Below are 24,458 nucleotides of genomic sequence, written 5' to 3'. Positions count from 1 at the left end.
AATGATTTTTTTTTTTTTTCTTTTGGCGTTATAATACTTGCAACCTACATGCTATGGAGAAACTCAGGCTTCTGCCCATTAGCTTCCCGTTCTCCTGGATTGAGTCGTTCCTAATAAAATAGCCAATATTTCTCCTCTGAAATTCTCAGTGTCTAGAGCGCGTTTCCATGTGTGGGTGGACAACTCTTTCTGTTCTGTGACAGAAACATAGAGTGGTACTGACTTGGAGCAGTAACTTTATAGGAGGACTGAAGGAAAATCCACCTCTAACTGGAAAAATAAAGGTTGAATATTACGTAGCCTGATGTTGGTTGAGAAAGGGGAAGGAGACTACTTCTGGCAGAGTAAATATGCAGACTTAAGAGCAAGAAAATTAGAAGCACAGTTAGTTATAGAACTGTAAGTGTTACTGCAGCTTCAAGCCCAGTAAAAATGGAATTTAGAAAGAGTGTCAGCAAGACACTAAATAGCTGAACACTTCGTAGAGATCAAAGCAAAGTTTCTGTTTCTGTTGCTATTGTTTTAAAGTTCTTTGTGTTCTTTTGGTTTGTTTGCTTGACTGCTTTTGTGGTAAACTGAATGTGTGAATGGTAGTATAAACTGTGGTGTAGTAATGAGATGAAGATTTTACCTGAGTATTCTGGTGTGATGAACAGAATTAGATTAAAGTAAGTGCGACAAGGAGTAAAGTGATAGAGTCAAATCACTATGAAGGATTACTTAAGATAATGTATCTCCAAAAACTTTTAAAGCAATTTTTTTACATTCTTTCCTTTATTTAAAAATTAAATTCAATGTGGTGGCATTTATCAATAAATGTACATAAGTTTTAGGTATACATCTCTATAGCATTTGAACAATTCACTGTGTTGTGTACCCATCAGCCATACAAAAATGCTTATTCCTGCTTATTAAGATATAACAATGCTGCCCTGGCTGGTTGGCTCAGTGGTAGAGCGTTGGTCTGGTGTGCAGGAGTCCCAGGTTCTATTCCCGGCCAGGGCACACAGAAGTGCCCATCTGCTTCTCCACCCCTCCCCCTCTCCTTCCTCTCTGTTTCTCTCTTTCCCTCCCGCAGCCAAGGCTCCATTGGAGCAAAGTTTGCCTGGGCACTGAGGATGGCTCTGTGGCCTCTGCCTCAGGTGCTAGAATGGCTCTGGTTGCAACAGAGCGACGCTCCAGATGGGCAGAGCATCGCCTCCTGGTGGGCATGCCGGGTGGATCACGGTCAGACGCATGCGAAAGCTTGTCTGACTGCCTCCCAGTTTCCAACTTCAGAAAAATGCAAAAAAAAAAAAAAAAAGAAAAAAAGAAAAAAAAAGAGATATAACAATGCAACAATGCCTTCGTTGGTTGGCTCAGTGGTAGAGTGTCAGCTCAGCATGTGGTTGTCCTGGGTTTGATTCTGTATCAGGGCACACAGGAGAAGTGCCCATCTGTTTCACCAACACTTCCCCTCTCACTTCCCTCTCTCAATCTCTCTCTCTCTCTCTCTCTCTTGTCCTTCTCTCCTGCACTCCATTGCTCAATTACAGTGAGTTGGCCCAGGCACTGAGGATGGCTCCATGGCCTCAGCCTCAGGCTCTAATATCTCTGGTTAGAATGAAGCAATACTCCAGATGGGCAGAGCATCACCCCCTAGTAGGCTAGCTGGGTGGATCTGGGTAGGGATGCATGCGGAAGTTTGTCTCTACCTTTCCTACCCTCCTCTTACTAAATACATATTTAAAAAAAATAAAACAAATAATATATATATATATATATATATATACATATATATATAAAACAATGGAGTATGTTTTAATTCATAATAAATTCATTTGCTTTTTTTATTTATTTTACTTTGCCTTACTTCAAAAAATGTTTAACAGACAGAATTTAATGCTACAGTTTCATCAGGCAAGGAGATACATTTTATTAAAGAGATGGCTTAAAGAAAAGTAAGATTGTCAATGCAATAGGGAATTTGCACATTTCAAATAAAGTCAAAGATTTATTCTATCTTTCAGAATTACATATTTATAAAAAAATAGTGTGGTTTAAAGAAATATGAAAAAACTGTTTCATTTTACAATGAGTGTGTATGTGTGTGTGTGTGACTTTATAGCTTATTTCTTTTAATTGCAAATATTTAATTAGGCGACCTTATGTCTCAGCTTCTGTTTCCAGGCTACTTAGGTAAATATAAGCTTGAATTGCAGATGATGTTTAGGATGCAGTTGTATTAATAACTTTGAAAGTAACTTAAATTATGTATGAGAACCATTAGATAGCATAACATTTACTTTAAAAAATGGTCAGAATAGTTTCCTATATAGTATTAAAACATTGTATAATTAAGTTTACTATTTCTGTAATATAAATATTTTTAAGATTGTAAAGAGAAAAATGCTCTTTCCATTTGAATTAAACCTTGTCTCACAGTCCCCACCAATTACTGCCCCAATTACCCCCATTACTAGAGAAAATTTTGGATTCAGACACACACAAACAAGTTTAGGGAACGTAAGTTATCAATCTACGTCAATTGAAAAATAAATTAAATATCCACTTTGGCTAAGTTATAGAAATGGACTGGGTATAAATCTTTCACGAAGAACATGTTCCTTCCTGATTCTGACTGTTTTTCAATGTACTGCAAGTTAGAGGGACCTTCCAGAGCTGTATTTAATAATGCCTTTACCAATTTCTTTCACACAGTGATGTCTGCTGGCAGGTCTAGTTTCCCTTATCTTGTGATTATACCATTTTTCATCTGTTGTTTACTTGGAAAGTAGCTCACCACCACTTTGCTGAAGCTCAACACAGGCTTTATTAAGCTTTTTCTTGTCATTGCATAAGCAAACCTTGCTCATTTTACACCGCTTTGTGTCATACTCTAGGAACTGCTTAGGAAATAATCCCATCATTTTTCCCTTAAATGAAAAATAAGGTCATCAACATTTTCTGACTTGGAATGAAACTTACATTTCCTAATTTGAGACACTGAGTGTCTTATTCTCTCCTCCAATCTATCTTCATCTTTTCTTTAGCAATATTCATGGAGAGGGTTCAGTTTGCCAAGAACAGTGTTAGATCCTTGAAGAAACACAGTGAAAAAGAGATGACAATTCTTGTCCTCAGGAATCTATAGTCTTCAAAGGAAGACAAACATGAAATGAGAAAGACCTAGTTCTGATCTAATAGAGTTTATATTCTGCCTAAGAAAAAATTGATTAAAAGACAATTATACAACTTATTATTTAAATATAAGTTCTATTCTGAGAACTATGGAAATTCATGTCAGTAGTATCTAATTCAGTCTAAGGCCAGATCTTTATCAAATATAAGAAGTATGTGATGGGACAAGACATTTTTATTGTTTTTGTTTTGTTTTATAATACTTTATTTAAAATTTATTATTAATTTAATATTTAATATCTGAGTTGAGTTTAATTTCACAAATATGAGCCATCAGAGGCAGGTATGAGTGGACAGAAGACAAATCATGGCCAAGCATTCTGAGAAAAAGAGCATGTGGAAAATGTAAAATCCAGTGTGTGAATACAGCAAGAATGAGAAAGGTAAGAGAGGCTTTGGCTGGTTAGCTCAATTGTAGAACATCAGCCCAGTGTGTGTATGTCCTGGGTTCAATTTTCAGTTGGGGCATACAGGAGGAGGACCATCTGCTTCTCCACCCCTCCCCCTCTCTCTTTTCTCTTTCTCTTTCTCTTCTCCTCCTGCAGTCATGACTAAATTTGTTCAAGCACATCATCTTAGGCACTGAGGATGGCTCCATTAGAGCATCTGCCTCAGGCATTAAAAAAGCTTGTTTGCAAGAATGGTCCCAGATAAACAGAGTATGGGCCTCAGACAGGGATTGCCATGTATATCTTGGTTGGGAGCACTTGTAGGAGTCTCTATTTCCCCTCCTCTTCCTTGGAAGAAGAAGAAAAAAGAAAAAAAAACAGAAAGGTAAGAGATAAGTACAGTGATGCAAAAAGAGGTCAACCCTTGAAAGGACTTAAAGGTAGATTAGAAATATATATTTATTGCGGCATTTTGAAGAGTAAAAGCAGGAACTAGTAATACATTAGGACCATAGGCAAAATTGTTCAGAGAAGGATTTGACTCACTATCTCCAGAGCAATGGAAGACCTTGACGGGTTTTAAACTTTTTTATTTTTTTATTTTTTTTTATTTTTAATTTTTATTTTATTTATTCATTTTTAGAGAGGAGAGAGAGAGGGAGAGAGAGAGACAGAGAGAGAGAAGGGGGGAGGAGCTGGAAGCATCAACTCCTATATGTGCCTTGACCAGGCAAGCCCAGGGTTTCGAACCAGCGACCTCAGCATTTCCAGGTCGATGCTTTATCCACTGCGCCACCACAGGTCAGGCCCCTTGACGGGTTTTAATTATGAACAAAGATTTGTGTTTTCCCAAGATAACTTATAGGTTGTAAGTGAAAGAGTTTGATAGACCCCTGAATAAATAGCAGAGGTTGACTAAGAAATAATTTCAATATTCCAGATGAGAGATGGAGAGTCATGACTTAGAAGGATAGCAGGAAAAAAAAAAAAAAAAAAAAAAAGATTACTAAATAGAGGACTTAAGGGCTCAAAGGTTCTGAGACATTTCATTGGTCGCCACCTACCCCTCAATTCTCATAGTGCACCAAACCTCTACTCTGTATAACAACTACTCATCTCCTTTCACTTACTTGAATGTGCCTTGTCCTCTCATAGTACTTTCTGTTCCCTCTGCTGAGGTTGTTCTTTTCCTTTATATACAAAGCGTCATTTGAATCTCTGATGCATCTTTTTTATTTTAATTAAAATGTCACTTTCTTGGCCCTCACCTGCTGGCTCAGTTGGTTAAAGCATCTCCCAGAAAGGCCAAGGTTGTGGGCTTGATCTCCACTGAGGACACATACAGAGGCAAATAGCTCTTGGCAAATAGGTGTTCAATAAAAACATATTGAGTGAATAAATCAACCTTAAAAGCCTTGAATTGAATTTTCATAGATCAAAAGCTAAAATTCATGAATTTCTGTGCTCTTATTAAAAGTCAACCTCTGAAAAGTAGTAAGAATCTCTTTCTCAAGGTTCTGTTTTGTTTATTCCTATACAGTATCTTGCATAGTTGATATCTATAAAATATTTTTGATTCACTGAATCTTTTTTTCCACAAAATATTTTGATTTAGTGAATCTTCAAGGATTTCTGAAGTATCAGAAATTGAAGTTTTTGTTTCAAGGTAAAGCAAGCTGGAATGGACAAGCCTGTTGAGACTTAAGGATATTCCAGGGTTGGCCATGAGGTTTCACAACTTTTGTTGTGTAGTTAGTTAACTGACTTCCTCACAGAAATAGCAGTTGAATAGAGTTAGAGTCAATGCCTTGGAGCAATGTAATTTAATGAGGCCATTGCTAGAATTTTCTATTTTGGACTTGCAAAAATTTTTATAACTACTTTATAACTGTATTACCAGATTTTAAAAGTGGTCAGATTTTTCTAGTCAATATGGCATATATCCTACTTTTTGCTGCAACTTTTAATACATAAAGTAAAAAAAAGAAAAAAAGGAATGATTGTATTGTGTTAACCTACCATCCCAGGAAGGGGCACATTTATCAATTCTCTTATGACCATCATAAAACATAGATGATATAAAAGGGGAAAAAAAAGGTTCTGAACTTGAGTTCCTATGGGATATGACCCAGTTTGAGCTTTCCAACTCTATATATTTATACCAGTTAAGTGACTAGAGAAGGAAGGGCAAAAAGGAGAATGATGAAAGAGAACAGTTATTTTAAGCCTATTAGGAAGAACAAGAATATAAATTTGTAATAAACTTTCCAAAATCCCTTAGCTAGGCAAACGAGACTTCCTCTTTGATTTAATAAGAGATATAGCCATCTTGCTCTGTCATCTTGTTCTTGCTCTGCACAAATCATTATAAAAAAAAAAAAAGAAGAAAACACAGTGTGTATTGGACATGTGATGAACCACTTTTTGACCCTCTCTGAGCCACTCAAGGAGTGATATGAAACTTAATCAACTACTAAAATTGCAGACAAAGCAGAATCTCATTTGAGAAAGAAGGGATGTGCTTTCTGTGGGTAAAATAGTCAACTCTGAAAGTAGAAAGAGAAAACAAAATTTTAGGAGACATCAAAATTCATTTTACCTCTGCATTTTAATTTTTGTAAGATAACTTCTCCATTACCCTTTTTCCTATTTCTGACAGAGTACAATGAGAGATGGTCAACAAACTCAGCATATTATCATTAGGACTTGGTCATTGGAAATTGGTCAGATACTCACAGAGTTCAGTTAATGTTACTTATTGGTTCTAATTTACATTCTAGATGACAGCACCCAAGGTAATCCAAACTCTTACTCAGACTTTTAAGTGGGAATAAAACATACGTACAATACATACAAATTATCTTATGTATTTAACTCTAGATATATTATATTATTCTTCAATTGTCATATGACATTGGCCATCTCCCTGTCTCACAAAGATTCAAAATAAAGAGACTCTTGTTATTCAATATCAAAGTTTATAGTGGCTGTGAGAATCATTGAGCAGATGTATTAAAAAGAAAAATATATATACATTTCCATATTATAGTTGCTTAGTACATTAGGGTACATCCCAGCTATAGCATAGATATTCTCTTCTAATTATTGTTTCTCATAATTTTCTGTACCACACAGAACAGAAAATAGGCAGTGTCTAATGGCATAATTTAAAAACTACTTTGTTAATTTTATTTAGCAAATTAGATTTATTTTTTATGCTTTTTCAAATACAAAGATTTACTGAGGCTTCTTTTTTGGGCAATTTATAACTGTGATAGTTAGGATCAAGTGTGAAGCACTCTAATATTTTTCATGTCCTTTGTATTTCTGAGGATTTCTCTGATGTCCTTAAAATAGCAGGTCACTAAAAGAATGCACAAGTCTCCAAGATGCACTGATTCCAGTTCTGGATAAAAATGAGGAGTCTTGAAAAATAATACTCAATATAGTTTAATCTGTAATTTCATACATTCTGCTATAAAAAAAAGCTTAAGTAAAAGGTTTTTTTACACAGTTTTTTTAATATTTGACACAATAGAAACTCATACATTATTTTAACTAATTATTTTGATCATCATCATGAAATACAGGATATTTGGGTTTTGATCACAGATATTCATAGAATATATGACTGTATTATGAATGCCTTTTGAAGTTGCTCACAACTGCTTGTTTGTCACAAACAGCTGTGTTTTTTGGTGCCACAATAATTTAGGGCCGAAGACTCCAAAAGTTGAGAAACTTGAGATTCAGCAGTGTTCAGGATGGGGTCACATGCCAACTAAACTGGAGTTAACTTAGTTTGTCAGGCCTTCTTTCTATCAAAGGTTGTGAGGACCTGTGACATTCTACTCACAAACAATATTATGTAAATCTTCAGAACACGACAGTGAAAGACAGTGAGACGTTTATTAATATAGTGCTACCAGAACTTAGATAAGAGAAAGATTACTTTTATCAGGGTATTATGATATCAGAAGACAAAATGACTAGATTATTTTAAAATCAAGGCTTAGAAGGGTCCATACTGATCCAAACACTTAAAGGGGACCAGAGAAATCTTGCCAGTTCTACAGGGATGCAATTTAGGGCATCAAATGGGTACACACCACCCTTTTGTATGTATGAGTAAGGCCCAATATTTTATTCTGCTAGACCTCATCATAAAACAAATAATTTTAAAAGGTTTCTATGTTATGCTTTGGCTATTTTTTGTTTTTCCTGATAGACATTAATATAGCATTATCTGCTCAACAGATTTCGGCTTTATCCTCACTGCTTTATGCTGTCCTGTTAAGCTCTTAAACCTATTTCATTATTCATATCACTAAAGAGTCAAACATATGTGCTTTTCTTAAAGTCTAATTACATTCTAATGCTTTGTTGGGATTTTTTTCATTTCTCTTCTGTTAAAATTAATATTGGTTTTATTTTATTTAGAAAATTAAATTTAACAGGGTGACATTGATCAATAAGAGTACTTTGAAGCAGACTTTTTTAAATTAAATTTATTGAGGTAACGTTGGTTAATATGTGCACATTTCCACGCTACACAATCTGTAGATTGCATTGTGTGCTCACCACCCACAGTCAAATAACCTTCCATCATCATATGTTTGCCCTCCCTTACCTCTTACTACTCCCCAACCCCTTTCCGCTGACAACCACATATTGTTATCTGTGTTTGTGAGTTTCAGCTTAATATTCTCAAGATCCATCCATGTTGTTACAAAGGGCAGTATTTTTTCTTATTTTATGGGAGAGTAGTATTTCCTAGTATACCTTTACCACATCTTCTTTATCCAATCATCTATCAGATGACATTTTGGTTGTTTCCATGTCTTGGACACTGAATAGTGCTGCAATGAGCATAAAGGTACATATATCTTTGTGAATAAATGTTTTTGAGTTTTTCCAGTAGGTAAACAGGAGAGGGATTGCTGGCTCATATGGCAATTTTATTCCTAATTTTTTGAGAAACCACCATAATGTCTCTCATAGCAGCCATACCAATTTACATTCCTACCAGCAGTGAATGAGGGTTCCTTTTTCTCCACAGCCTCTCCAGCATTTTTTAGGACCTGTCTTGTTGATAATAGTCATTCTAGCAGATGTGAGGCAGTATCTCATTGTAGTTTTGATTTACACTTCCTAATAACTAGTGAAGTTGACCACCTTTTCATATATTTGTTAGCCATTTGTATGTCATATTGAAATATGTGTCTGTGCAGATTCTCCATCCATTTTTTAATCAGAATGTTTGTTTGTGTGGTATTGAGTTGTATGAGTTCTTTATACATTTTGGATACTAACCTCTTGGCAGAGCTGTTGTTAGCAAACACCATCTCCCATTTTGTTGGTTGCCTTTTTGTTTTGCTGTTGTTTTTTCGGTTTTTTTGTGGTTGTTTATTTGTTTTTTGGTGTGCCGAAGATTTTTAGTTTGACATAGTCCTATTCATTGATTTTTACCTTTATTTTATTTGCCTTTAGGGTCAAATTCATACAAAACCAAAGTCTCTAAGTTTAGTACCTTTAATTACTTTTATTTATTTTATTGTTTCAGATCTTAAATATTTAAGTCTTTGATTCATTTTGAATCAATGTTTGCATATAGAAACAAACTGTAATCTACTTTCATACTTTTGCATGTGACTTTCCAATATTCTCAGCACCACTTATTAAAGAGGTTTTCTTTTCTTCATTGTGTGGTTTTGGCTCCTTTGTCAAAATTATTTTCCCATATACATGTGGTTTAAATTCTGTTCCATGGGTCTGTTGTATGTTTTTCTGTTAACACCATGCTGTTTTGATTATCATAGCTCTGTGGTTTAATTTAAAGTCAGGCAGTGTGATATCCTTGGCTTTGTTCTTTTTTTCTTAGGATTGTTTTGGCTGTTTGGGGTCTTTTGTGGTTTCATACAAATGTGATTGCTTCTTTTTCCTATATATGTATTAAAATGGCATTAGGGTTTTGATGGAGATTTCATTAAATTAGTATATTAAATCAGAGTTTTGAAAGATGTTACTGGTTTAAAATGCAAAGGTAGTTCATAAAGCAATTCATCAATTTAAGTGGATATTTGAATAAACATGATTGATTTCTGATACATAAAAATATAGTTAAAAGTTATAAGCACTATTTTATATTCTCTACAAACTTCTCATTTTATTCTTAAAATTATTGGGTAATTGTATGCTCTCTTTTTTTTGGAGGTAGGTATTAAAGTCAACTGAAAACATCTCAAATTTTAAATCTGCATCATTTTATTATCACCAAAAGTATTTTAGCTAATAACAACAGTAACATCTTATATAAATTTGGGAGCTTACAATATGACAAGTACTGTTGATAATGCTTCATAAGAATTAAGTTAACAAAACAATTCTTGCTCCTACTGTTATATCTTTCTTAAATGTGCCCTGCTTGAAACATGAACATTCTAGCTTTTTCTGAAGTCATGAAAACAAAATTACAGAGTTAGGGATAGGGCTGCATGATGGACACAGGCTTCATGGGTTTATTCACTCCTAGCCTTAAAATAAAATATATTTAAAATGTTACGAAAATATTGCTCCAACCTGCATTGAAAAAGTTGCTTATTGGTTTTCTTGAATCCTGTATATTCATTTTTATTCTGCAACAAATGGTTTAAAAACAAAACAAGAATCTATTTTGGCCACCAGTGCAATAGGCTAAAGGACTTGCTGTCCTTTGTTTTATTCCTGTCTACCTCAGCTCTTCCAGTCTTTGGGGCATGGTGTTGGTCTTAATCATAAATTGAAAATGAGAAGCAGAATAATTAAAGACCCACTGTAATTATAAATGAGATCTAAGGGGAGCAAAAACAACATTGACTATAGGCCTTCAGTTTCCTATTAGTGTATTCAAGATTAGCTATAAACAGCCTTGGTAAACCCTATTAAATAGTTCATCAAAATGATTTTTTTTTTATTAGCACAGGCTGAGTGACTTGACTTTTAGAACTAAGTTGTTTGTTATGCACAAGCATTTTTCAACATTACTTTATCTTCTAAGTTTTTGTTTTCTTTTGTTCAATTACTATAATTCCATTTAAGAGTCTTTCTAAAAGATACTATTTGTGGCATCAAGTTGTTGATAATACTCTGAGAAAAGTCATCTGTTTCAAGGATAAGTATTTCAAATTATTTTAAAATATGGAAAAGAGAAGTTTCCAACATAATATCATGTAGTTTTGCTTGAGGTATAATAAAATACAGATATTAAATGATCAACAAAAAATATAATTCACAGTAGACAGAGCTACTTTGTTTAGAACATCTCCTGCTTTCTATTAACCACAACGCCGGCACTTTTTGTAAGCTTAATAAATCTTTGAGAGTACTATAGTGCAAAATCTGTACAGTATTTGTTGCATATGTTCTCTCTTTTTTTTTTTAAAGCCATGATAATAAAATTATTTGAACTTCTTCCCTCTACTCCCACATTTCTAGCTATAAAACTAGAAATGGTTCTTTTCCAACATCTGGTGAAACAGATTGAAAAGCACTTTGGCAAGTCTGTTACCACATTACTATGAAATAGCATTTGAACTGAATTACTTTTCATCGAAATTAAATTTGAAAAATCCATATTCCTAATATGCTACATCTGTATACAGACTCAGTGAGTTCTATACTGAGCTGTCTGAAAAATTATGGCAAACATTTTTTTATTGATCCTGCCAATATCTTCTTTAGTTCTATTTGTACAACCAATAGATATTATTTTACTTCTGTTAGATTTCTCAACCATGTTTCTAGTGGAATTTATAATGCCAAAGAAGTTTTCCACATATAGTATAAGTATATTGAATTTATTATATATGGATATTCATTAGGAACTTCAGACTAAAGCACAAATTTAAGTAAAGTTTTTATATTTGTACAGGACACAAATGGAGGAATTGCAACTTCTAACAAGATAAACTTTAGAATGCCTTCCTAATTCATGTATTTTAACTTAGTAGGTCCAATTAATGCATTTTTGTATCATTGATAATACCAATTATCTAACCCTATGAATGTTTTTTTTTCAGAAAAAAAAAAACTAAATAAACTCTAATTTTGTGACTGCATATGCTACCATGTAGTAAAATGATGTTTAAATTAACAAAACAAAAAAAAGACATTGCTTGGTAGAGAAAAAAAAGAACTCTAGTAAACAATGCATTCTAGTTAGCTAAATATTTATCATAATTTAGTTTATTTCTCCAATAATATGGAATGGCTATCATTTAAACCTTCCAATCATATAATTAAGTAAAATCCTAATACATTTTAATTTTGTATAAATCTCATATTTGACAAAAATATCTGAAATGGTCTTATGTTGGGGTACTGTTAGACTCAGATTTTGTTAATTTATCTGAGTGTTAGATTTCTCATAATCTAAAAAGTTCAAAATAACAATATCAACTACTTTCAGTTAAAATGCATAATTATTACAATCTAAGCAAATGAAGTAAGTTTAGTGGCTGAATGTTGTTAATAGATTATTTGTTCATGGTTAATAAGGACTTATCTAAACTCCAGCTAACTCAGACCTTAAGTGACAGAAATTCAAGCATAAAGTCAAAGTGAGAGAATAGAATAATCAGAAAAAATATTATTGATCTTGTTAGTTCTTTTCCTGTAAATCTAAACATTGGGTTTAATGGCATTTCTTTGAATTTTGTAAGATATTTTAATGGACACAAGAGTTCCATAAAACACTATTATTTTACTATATAATAATAGAAAAACTATATTTTACTTCTTAGCTTCATACTTATTATCTTAGAAATCATAAGTCATTACTAAAAATAATCTATTTATTGCTCATACTTGGATATTATTCTGCATAGTTCTGTCAGTTCTGTACCTACTGAGTTAGTGACTTAAACTGACATTAGAGTGAGTATTTACAAACAAATTGGAGCCTGATGTGGGAGTTTTTCAGAGAAAAAATCTACCTCAACCTTATTTTAAATTGCTTAATTTTTTTTCCTTAAAATTTATATTACAGTTAATATTTTTCATTCCTAGTTCCAGGCCAGAGGTTATTAGCTTCCAAAACCTTAAATTAATGCCACTCAGAACTTTCAATTAGGAAACTAAAGGAAGTATATGTTTTCATTTTTATCCATGAGCCACAAAATTTTTATATGCGTGAATTTCAAATTTACTCATTGTTTATAGCTACTGTTTAGTGAGTGTGGACATCAAGAAATATTTTGGTGTGACTATAAATGCTTTTTAAAAATACATATAATTTTTATACTCATAATATCAACACTAAGCTATGGATAGTGTTATAAAAATAAATCAATATAAGATAGCTATACCTTAGTAAAGAGCCTCAACCATGTTTTTGTCTGTTACTTCAAATAATTGACTTAGAAAAATATTTGTTTTCCCATTTGCATTAAACAAAGACTTGTCTTAATCATATGTCCTCTTCTATTTGATTTGGTAAAGATGACTTAAGTGTTTTTGAAAATGCAAATTAATGAAGTCAATGGTCTGTTAATGTAGAAACATTTCTGTGTTAGGTTGAATTGTCATTAAATAAAAATCTATTTTAAACATTTTCTTTCAATTACAGCTGACTGAAACTATTTTAGAAAAGGGATTCTTCATTTCTTCAATTCTAGTATTTTGTTTAGCGGTTTAATTAATTTAATGGTCAATGTCCGAAATGGGATTTAAATTCCATAAACATGACAGGCATGTTTCCCTTTGTAAATTGCTTTTCACCATAAAATGTGAAGCTGAAAGTTTATTCTCAAACTTGGTGAGTAATACTGATGGACTTTGGATGAGAATGTCTACAATTATTTCCCTAAATGGAGATGTCTGTACAAGAAAGAGCAGCAATACACTCAGAAGTTGCCATTCAGAAATTACCTTTCTCAAGGTTTTACCTCATATGCACAGAATATTGACAGGAAAACAGCTTTTGTGGTTCATACTATCTTTAGTTTTGAATTGAAATTTCTACTTTATAAAAAATTATAGAAATCAATGAACTGATCATTCTTTTATTCAATTAGGAACACAGAGTGGTATGAAAATTCTTAAAGATATGAATGCCACACAAATGTAAATTAATGTGTAAAATTTCACAGGTTTATTTTAAAATGACATGAAAGAGGAAATTCCTATAGCGTTATTAATCAACAATCTAATTTCAATAGTTATATTATCTTGAATCAAAAGCAATAACAAACCTGAATGAATCAACTTTCACAGAACAATGCTAAATTTATATATTTGCCAATAAATCTATTACTTAATAAATGAAAGAAATATATACAGCATATGAGAAATTCAAGTCTTTTCTTCATTGAAAACTCTTTATCTGATATTGTTAATTAACTCAGATACACTTTCCTCCAGCATTATCTTTAACCTTCTTCATATAATATTCATTATTCATAGTTTTGGTCTTGACTTGTAGATAATTATGAGCCAAGTCTTAATTTTGAAGTGTTCCTTAATCACTTCATTTTTCCTCTTATGAACTGTGTATTACAGAAGAGACCATTGAGTGCCAATTTATTTTGCACTGAAAGGTCAATTTTATCTAAAAATAAACTTAGTTTTACTTGATTTTTCTGGTCAAAAAAGAATGTAAGATCTTCTAAAATTATTAATGTGATGTAATACATGTATCTTCCAGGAATTTCTCTGGTTCCCAGACAGAATCTTTTTAGAGACTATCTCATGGTGACAAGAGTCAGTATATACTTTTTGCTATGAGCTGAATCATGTGATCCCAAAGTTTATTTGTTGAAATCCTAACCCTTAAATGTGACTGTATTTATTTATTTATTTATTTATTGTATTTTTCTGAAGCTGGAAACGAGGAGAGACAGTCAGACAGACTCCCGCATGCGCCTGACCGGGATCCACCCCGCACACCCACCAGGAGCGATGCTCCGCCCACCAGGGGGCGATGCTCTGCCTCTCTGGGACTTTGCTCTGCCCCTCCGGGCATCGCTCTGCTGTGACCAGAGCCACTCTAGCGCCTGGAACAGAGGCCAAGGAGCCATCCTCAGCGCCCGGGCCATCTTTGCTCCAATGGAGCCTTGCTGCGGGAGGGGAAGAGAGAGACAGAGAGGAAGAAGGGGGATGGGTTGGAGAAGCAAATAGGCACTTCTCCTATGTGCCCTGGCCGGGAATTGAATCCGGGTCCCCCGCACACCAGGCCGACGCTCTACCGCTGAGACAACTGGCCAGGAAAAATGTGACTGTATTTAGAGACAAGGTTGTAGGAGACAATTATAATTATATAAGATCTTAAGATGGTATCTTTTTTTTTTTTTTACAGAGGCAGAGATAGACAGGGACAGACAGACAGGAACGGAGAGAGATGAGAAGCATCAATCATCAGTTTCTCGTTGCGCGTTGCGACTTCTTAGTTGTTCATTGATTGCTTTCTCACATGTGCCTTGACCGCGGGCCTTCAGCAGACCCAGTAACCCCCTGCTGGAGCCAGGGACCTTGGGTCTAAGCTGGTGAGCTCTTTGCTCAAGCCAGATGAGCCCGCGCTCAAGCTAGCGACCTCGGGGACTCGAACCTGGGTCCTTCCGCATCCCAGTCCGATGCTCTATCCACTGCGCCACCACCTGGTCAGGCAAGATGGTATCTTAATTCAATGGAATCAGTGGCTTTATAAGAAGAGAAAGAGAGATCTCTTTTTTTCACATATATACATGCACCAAGGAAAGGCCATGTGAGCACAAAACAAGAAGGCAACTTTCTGGAAGCAAGGGAGAGAGCTCAGCCAATCCAAATCAGTTGACATCTTAATCTTGGACTTCCTGGTCTCTAGAACTGCAGGAGATACATTTATTTATTTTAAGCTGCTCGATATGTTATTCTGTTATGACAGCCTAAGATAAATCATACTTATATTTCAATTCATTAAAACAAATGAGGCTAAATATAATGTTATAAAAAAATAACCCTTTAAATTTAGATTATTTTACCCTTTAAAATGAAAACAAAAATTCTTCTTCACTTGAGCACGCAGACTCTGGAAGTTGCAGACCAGTGCTGAAATTCTTATTCTGCTATTATTGAATCAGTGGTTTTGAGTAACAAGAAATATTATTAACACATATTATAAAAAATATGGTTCAGATTATCTATACAATGTTTATAACCATTCTTTATAATTTTTGATTGTTTAAGCTCACATAGCTACCAGATGCAGCATAATACAGGACTTTATTTTTATCACTTCAAAATTATAATTAAGGCATTTTTTATTTTCTAATCTCTCCTACAATCTTGAATTGGTTCTCTTTGAAGGATCATTTTTTATCACTGTTTTGATTAAGCCTTCTAATATAAAGTTATTTTATTTTCTTTAAGAATATCTATACTTAATTATAAAAATGCTTCCTTATTGTTATAAATCTAACAATAATAATAATAATATAGAGTTGAATCAACTCTATATTTCAAATAACTGTATTTTGTGATGGCTCATGAATTGTAAATACTAGAACATTTATAGGGTTACACTTTCAATCTTTGCTAATAGACTTAAACGTTACCACACGAAACTAGGATTAGTTAAAAGCAGAAATATCCACTTGTTTCTTCTTCTTTCTCTTTGCATATCATTTTTTGCATACTCTATTAACCTCATATTGCAAAACTTATTTTATAAAGCTTTAAAAAATGATTACAAATCACAGTCTATGTGATCTCTATGATAAATCAAGATTTTACAAAATTATTGTGGACTTTTACATAATTATGTAATATGATGATAACGCTTATGAAGAAGTTGATGTTTTAATATATATTCCACCTTTGAAGTGTTTGAGGATACTCTTAGAACTGTAATTGATTTTCAAGTGTGAATTCTGCTCAAGGTTTTATATTCTTGCATTTAGAAAGGGGAAATAGTAAAAGCATGATATACAAGACCACACATATGCTAAAAATATATTAATACACATTAGCTAAAGATAGATGAAAAATATATTGAGCATTTAAATAATTCATTCTAACTAGTGCTAATAATATTTGAAATGCATACATTCTAGAATTATGACTGGGTTTCACTTAACCAGGAAATGATTATGAAACCATCTGACCTTATTGATAGACTTTGAACAAGGGAGTTTAAGTCTGAGGAAGTTTTTGCTATATATAAATAAATGAAACATATTTTCTGTCATTAGGAAGTGTCAAGGTGCCTGACCAGGCAGTGGCACAGTGGATAAAGCATCGGACTGGGATGCAGAGTACCCAGGTTCAAAACCCCAAGGTAGCCAGCTTGAGCGCAGGCTCATCTGGTTTGAGCAAGGCTCACCAACTTGAGCCTAAGGTCACTTGAGCAAGGGGTCACTCGGTCTGCTGTAGGCCCCCCACCCCAGTCAAGATATATATGAGAAAGCAATCAATGAACAACTATGATGTCGCAACGAAGAATTGATTCTTCTCGTCTCTCTCCCTTTCTGACTGTCTCTACCTATCTGTCCATCTCTCTGTCTCTGTCAGAAAATAAAAAATAAAGAAGGGCCAGGGTAAAAAAAAAACAGTAAAATTTACTGAAATTTGGTTGTAGATTTAAATCAGTTGATGTATTCAGCAAACACCTTAAGCCAGGTAACTTTCAAACTCTCAGAGCCAAGCAGGATTGGAGTTTCACACTTTGAAGAAAGGGAAGTCTGTGTGACTTGAGGTGTCCTTCTCAAGTTTCCGTTTTGTTTATCTTTAACTGATGAAAATGTGGTTTGTACAGTTGGAATATTATTTGTTTTATATGTCTCTTGGTCAGATTTTTTGGCACAATCTTAATTTGTCAGCTGTCAGAACAATTATTTTTAGAACTATATTGTAAGACTGTGGATTGTCTATAAGCTCTCCAATGACAGTTAAAGTTCAAAAAAGTGGGATAAAAAGGGGGAAAAAAGGAAAGAGTAGAGTGACAAGAGAAAAAAAATGTGGCAAGGGATTAAACTAGGAAAACCAAAATCTGTTTTCATTCTTTAATAGTAGCTGGCAGGCTAATCAAATTAAGATTTATGTCCTGTGCAGTCTACTTACTTTATTCATGAACATAGGCAAAGATGTTTAAATTTGTGATCGTCAAAGTTATTATCTGTAAAGCAAGAATAAAAGTTATTGTTAAAATCATATATCACAATATATTTGAAATTGTTCTCTTAACCATCCTTTGTATAACTCTAAATTGTGATAAGAGTATATCTGTTTCATTTCTATTCAGACATTTTAAATTATAGGTTTAAAGGAAGAAAGAAGTCTTTATAAAAATTGTGTGTAAAAAAAATCAATGGTCAAAATAACTGTTAAAGTCAAATTTTTTATACTCATGAATTTTCCAAAAGACAATTCTGATGGTGAATAGATAGGTGGACAGAGATAATAATCTCTTGTGAAGTTAATAGTGTTCTTAAAAGAAAATCAATCGTAAAGCAAATTCTACCTTAGTTTGGAAGTAGAATTATACAAAGAGATACAGATTGTTATCTATGACTAGATAGATATTCCTGATAGCAGAAAAAAATCTATTGATAGCCGGGAAGGAACTATTAGGATTGCTTTGTAGTGACTCAGTATATTGTTGAGATATCATTCTCACTTGAGCATCATTTTAGAATTTATAAAAGACCACCTATCTTTTATCTTCTTTGAAATTTTTATCCGTCTTATATTATATTTGAACCAGGTATCAGGGTTGTTACTTTGGAGTGGTGAAAAATGAGGATATAGAACTTAAAAACCTCTTCCAAAGTTATTTTTTCAGACACTGCTGACAGCAGAATTACTGTTAATACTGACAGTCCAGCATTTTCTTATTCACTATTAGATATTAGGTAGTAGGTAGGCATAGCTAATACAGTAGATACTGTTCCCTTTTTATTTATTTAACAATTCATAATTATTCATAATTGAACTTATTTCAAGTTAGGTATAATAATAGACATTAAATACTAACATAAATGAAAATCACATAGTCATTATACTCATAATGCCCTCATTCTAATGGAAGAAAGCTAACAAACATATTAAAAAATTAAATGGTCCTCTGGAGAATAATGAAGACAATGTTGTGATTGCACAGATTGGAATGACCTGATTGTGATGAGACAGAGAAAGAAAACCTGTCTGAATTGATAAATTTATGTTGCAATTTGAGTAATGCCAAAGAAAGAGTACTATAAAGGGTCAATTTATTTAATCACAGAGAACATAGACTGTCTATAATGGTATTAATATGGAAAAATACACAATTGTTGGGAGACTTTCAGAGATGAACAGAGAACAATGAGGCCAGAAAAAATGAGTGATGGATAGGTCAACAAAGATGAAAAGATGTAAAAATAAATGTATTTTTTATAGCATTACCATGATTCAATTAATATAGTACAGATTCTTTTCATTAAAAATTAAATTCAATTGTTTCTTTTTGTATCAAAATAATCTAATTTCAACATATGTTCATTGCTCCAAAAATAAAGCCTGGGCTGATTAACAGTCATTCTTACTGCAAACAATCCTGAGTTCTAGATCACAACTCATCTACTAATTTGCTTTTGTCTCTTTACCTTTTCTTGTTTTGACTATGTCATTCAAATTCCATAAGACAATATGTGCTCTTTTCAACTAGCTGCTTGCATGTAGTTTTCAAATTTCCCATGATGTACTACTGTATATTATATACTTTGATCCGTTCAATTGTTGAATAATATTTTTTAAATTAATTTATTTATTTTTACAGTAACAGAGAGAGAGACAGATAGGGACAGACAGACAGGAACGGAGAGAGATGAGAAGCATCAATCATCAGTTTTTTGTTGTGACACCCTAGTTGTTCATTGATTGCTCTCTCACATGTGCTTTGACCGTGGGCCTTCAGCAGACTGAGTAACCCCTTGCTTGAGGTGAGCCTTGCTCAAACCAGATGAGCCCGCACCCAAGCTGGCTACCTCAGGTCTCAAACCTGGGTCCGCTGCATCCCAGTCCGATGCTCTATCCACTGTGCCACCGCCTGGTCAGGCTGTTGAATAATATTTTAGTGCTTATTCCACATTTTGTTATCATTGATGGAAATTTGGGTTTGTCTACTTTGGGTCTGTTATGAATAATAATGTATTCTTGTCAGTATATTTTATTGTCTACCCTTTTTATTATAGCCACCTTAATGAATATGATACATTTTCTAATTGGGACTTTGATTTTCATTTTACTAATGATTAATAATATCCAGTTCTGTGCTTACTACATTTTTAGGCACTTATTGGTAATTTATATACCTTCTTTGAAAAAATTCCTATTGTAATATTCTGCTCATTTAAAAATTTTATTAAATGAGTTCTTTGTGAATATGTGATTTTTACAGTTTTGTTTTTCACTCTGTGAGGTTTTATTTACATTCCTACTGGTGTTATTTGAAGCATATACATTTAAAAAAATGAAAAGTATTCCCCTTTTTTACTTGTTATTTTGATTTCTCATATTAAAAAATAATTGCCTAAGGTCATGACAATTTACTCCTAAATTCTAATTTTTTTTTTAATTGTAGCTTTTGCATTTTGGTATGTAGTTCTTTTTTTTTTATGAAATGGTAGAGGGGTTTGAGTTCATTGTGTGTGTATGTGTGTGTGTGAATATTCAGTTGTCAGCATCATTTGTTTAAAAAACTATTATTTTTCTATTTAATTGTCTTGATATTCTTGGTGAAAATTAATTTACTTTAAAATTAATGTTTTATTTCCGGACTATCTATGCTTTTCTATTGATATATATGTATACTGTTATAACATTGCCTTACTATGTTGATTACTATGATTTTTTATAAACTTGATGTCTAGAAGTGCATGTCCAACTTTGTTTTTCTTTTAATAAAGTTTGTTTTGACTCTGGGTTCCTTCTATTTCCAGATAAATTTTAGAAAAATTTGTCAATTTCTGCCCAAAAGGCAGCTAAGACTTTGTTCATTGAAGAGACTTGAATGTCTTGACTGTTTTGCTTACATTTGACCAGCTAAATAAATATTACCTCAAGAACCTCCCAACATTATTCCAGAAGCCCTGTTTTCAGTTACTAACTTGAAAATAATTTGGTGGGATTTACTTTTTCAAAAGTTCTAGACATTTTTTATAGAGAAAGAGTAATAGCAAACTAAAGTAGAAAGTAGGAATTTACGCTGGGAAAAGAGAGTCATTGTCTTAATGAGAGATGTTTGTCAGGAGAGTTGAGATGAAGAAAAGTGGGTTTAATAAAAAAATGTATATTTTAGCCTGACCATGTGGTGGGGCAGTTGATAGAGCATCCAGACTGGGACATAGAGGACCCAGATTCAAAACCCCGAGGTCGCAAAGTTGAGTGCAAGCTCATCCATCTTGAGCGCGGCCTCACCAGCTTGAGTGATGAGTTGCTGGCTTGAGTGTGGGATCATAGACATGATCCCATGGTCACTGCCTTGAGCCTAAAGGTCACTGGGTTGAAGATGATGGTCTCTGGCTTGAGCCCAAGGAAGCTGGCTTGAGCAAGGGGTCACTCACTTTGCTGTAGCCCCCTGGTTAAGGCACATATGAGAAAGTAGTCAATGAACAACTAAGGTGCGGCAACAAAAAAACAGATGCTTCTCATTTCTCTCCTGTCCTGTCTGTCTGTCCCTATCTGTCTTTCTCTCTGTCTCTGTAATAAAAAATGTATATATATTTAAAGGCAATTTCAATAAGACTTGTAGGATTGCATTATTGTATTTAGGAACAGGACTAAATTAAGTAAATATCCAGGATTTTGTCCTGAAAATGATGAGATTTAATGGGATAAGAAAGGGAAATAAGGAAATAAGTTGGTTTTAATAATTTAAATCAATAATTCAGATTGAAGTAATTCACATTTCATAGTATAGAATAGAATTTATCAACCAAAGATAGTTCATAAACTAAGAAACAGGTATATACTAATAGAAAGAGTGAAAACAAGGAGACAAAAACATGTGTAGAGTCCTAGAAGTCTCACTGTGCAATTACAACATTGAAAATTTGAATAATACAAATCATTAAGAAATAGCCTCTAAGACAAAGAGAACTAAGACTGTTTGCTAATAAGAATGGCTATCTATGTCTATTTTTGAATGCTTGCATTTCTTTTGGTTTGGTGTTCCACTGTGTAAGAAACTCATCCATATTTTAAATATACTTGAAACAAATGCTCATCATATTTGAAGCAAATGCTTCATCAGACAGGAAATATCTTTTTGTGCACCACCGATAGATATTCATCTTTCCAGAATATGTGACTCTGAGCCTCTAGTTTGAATCAACTCTACTAAAAAATAATAATAATAAAAAAAAGATGGCGATACTTGACTAATCTTTGTGCAAATGCTTCATAGTTAATGCAATACATTTTATGCAGTAGGTTCAGATGCAAAAAAAAAAAAATACTCCACTTTCAATGATTTATTTTGAAGGTCTTACAGTCATTTTTTAAGTTTTCTGAGATGTGAAAAAAAGTGGTGATATTAATAAATAATAGAAGTATTATCAAATATTTAGTCAGTGCAACTGTGTACTTAGTAGTTAAGTTTAACTTTCTTTCTTATTATATTTATATATAGTTAGTTCTATAGTAGAACTGTAGTAGCCTCAAACAGAGTAGTCAACCTAAAGATGTTGCTATATGGAACATTACTAGTTATAATAATAATGCAGCATTCTCTGTATTTTCCTTAATGGTCATTTGCTTAAATGTGCTAAATTATATTCTTTCTTATCAGAGTCATAGTCATAGTGGTTAATGATTTATAATTTTCCCTTGAAAAATTGTGATTAAGTCATTTTATCTAACTCCATTCCTAAAGAGGCCAATATACAATTAATTGTGTTCAGTGATGTATAAATTCATTTTGTTTTCCTATGAGCCCTATCAACTCAGTAGCCGAAATTAAAAAGGACCAGAATAGCACTTAGAGAATGTGAAACATAGATTTAAACACTCCTTTCATGTGAAAATGAGAGTTCAATTACAGTTAGTGTGATCTAAATCAAATAATACGTTTTATAATTGTGAGACTTAATTGTAGGTAGTTTTTATGTCTTTCCCAATGTGAAAACATTATTAAGTCCCCTAGAAATAACCTTTGGGGCAGTTATTCTGATAATAATAAGTTTGAGCCTCAATGTTTAACAATGGAATGTCAGCCCAAACAAGCAAGTCATGGTTTTATAGTCAATAAAACATGGTAAGCATTCATCACATAAGAATGTGTACATAATTAAACAAATGGCTCAAGTAAGTGAAGAATTTCTTGTAAGAGACAAAAAATGATTTTTAGAGAAGCTCTTATTAGTATTCAATTTAAAATTCTGTATTAGAATCAGATATATAGGCACAATTTTTTTTAATTTTTTTTATTTATTCATTTTTAGAGAGGAGAGAGACAGAGAGGGAGAGAGAGGAGAGAGAGACAGAGAGAAGGGGGGAGGAGCTGGAAGCATCACCTCCCATATGTGCCTTGACCAGGCAAGCCCAGGGTTTTGAACCGGCGACCTCAGCATTTCCAGGTCGACGCTTTATCCACTGCGCCACCACAGGTCAGGCTATAGGCACAATTTGATGAGCCCACTTTGGAAGTGTCAAACAGATTTAGGAGCATGAGCCATTCAAAGCTCACAAAAAACCATTGTCCCATTGTCCTATACATCTACAACAATGTTCATTGACAATCTCACTTCCACATGGTAACCATTCCAGCTTATCATAATTAGACTTATCTTCTTCATGCAATTAAATGGAATGTGTTAACTCTACTGAGTGGTAATTACCTGACTGGTTAAAACATTACAGATCATTAATGTATACAAGTTTGCTTTATATGGAACAACAATATTTTAATGCACTGGAATTAAAATGCTCTCTCCCCTCTTTTCATGGAAGTAACAGATGCTACGTACCAAAATTTATAAATAATATAAAACCATATCTGTCCGAGGATTCCAATAACATATTCATATTAGAAAAATAACATCTGTTACCTGACTCAATTTATTTTAGAGAAATAAATGAGATATTTTATATTTATTTTATACCACTGTGACATTTTACATTGAATTTTTATTTAATTAGCTTTGTGAGAGAAAATAACTTTCTAAATAGCTCAATGTATTAATGTTTTATAATGGTGATAAAATAATCATAAAAGAGTACGTAGGTTTTTAAATGAGAGTATTGTTCCCTCCACATTTTTCCCCCAGGAAACAAACCTTTCCTGTTTTGAATCTCTACTGGAAGAGTATTTGTGATTATTGATCACAATCCTCTTGAATTCAACTTGTTATCTAACTAATAACAACCAAGTGTGAACTGGTTCAGTCTTCTTGCTAGAGTTACAAACAAGTTGTGTATATCAAATACAAGTTAGCTAACAAGTTGGTAGAAAATATTGAGAGGCTTGAGCTATGTCTTTCTACACTTTTTTTTGTTTTGAGTATTTAACATGTTCTTGGTGGAATGGAAGAAATGCAGAATAACAAAAAGCAAAAAAAAAAAGGGGGGGAGGAATATCACTGAGCTTGCATGGTAGCTTGTTTTACATGAACTCAAGGGTAACATTTTAAAACAAAATAAAGATACATACTTCATACTTCAAGCTATGACCACATAGCTATTGGAAAGATATGGAAAAATACTACTCAACCCTTTCTATTGGCTCTGTAATCAATTAACATATATAGAAATTTACATGATCTCTTTGTACCTTAGTGTCCCCATTAGTAAAATGGAGATAATCATATTACGCATAAGACTGCTATAACAGTTAAATGAGTTGGTGTGGTTAAGCTCTTAGAAAAGTGCCTGGTGCAAAATAAAGTATTATTCAAATTTTAG

This window comes from Saccopteryx bilineata, chromosome 5, assembly GCF_036850765.1.
Source record: "Saccopteryx bilineata isolate mSacBil1 chromosome 5, mSacBil1_pri_phased_curated, whole genome shotgun sequence".
In the NCBI taxonomy this organism is placed as follows: Eukaryota; Metazoa; Chordata; class Mammalia; order Chiroptera; family Emballonuridae; genus Saccopteryx; species Saccopteryx bilineata.
Note: the sequence above shows the minus strand (reverse complement) of the source record.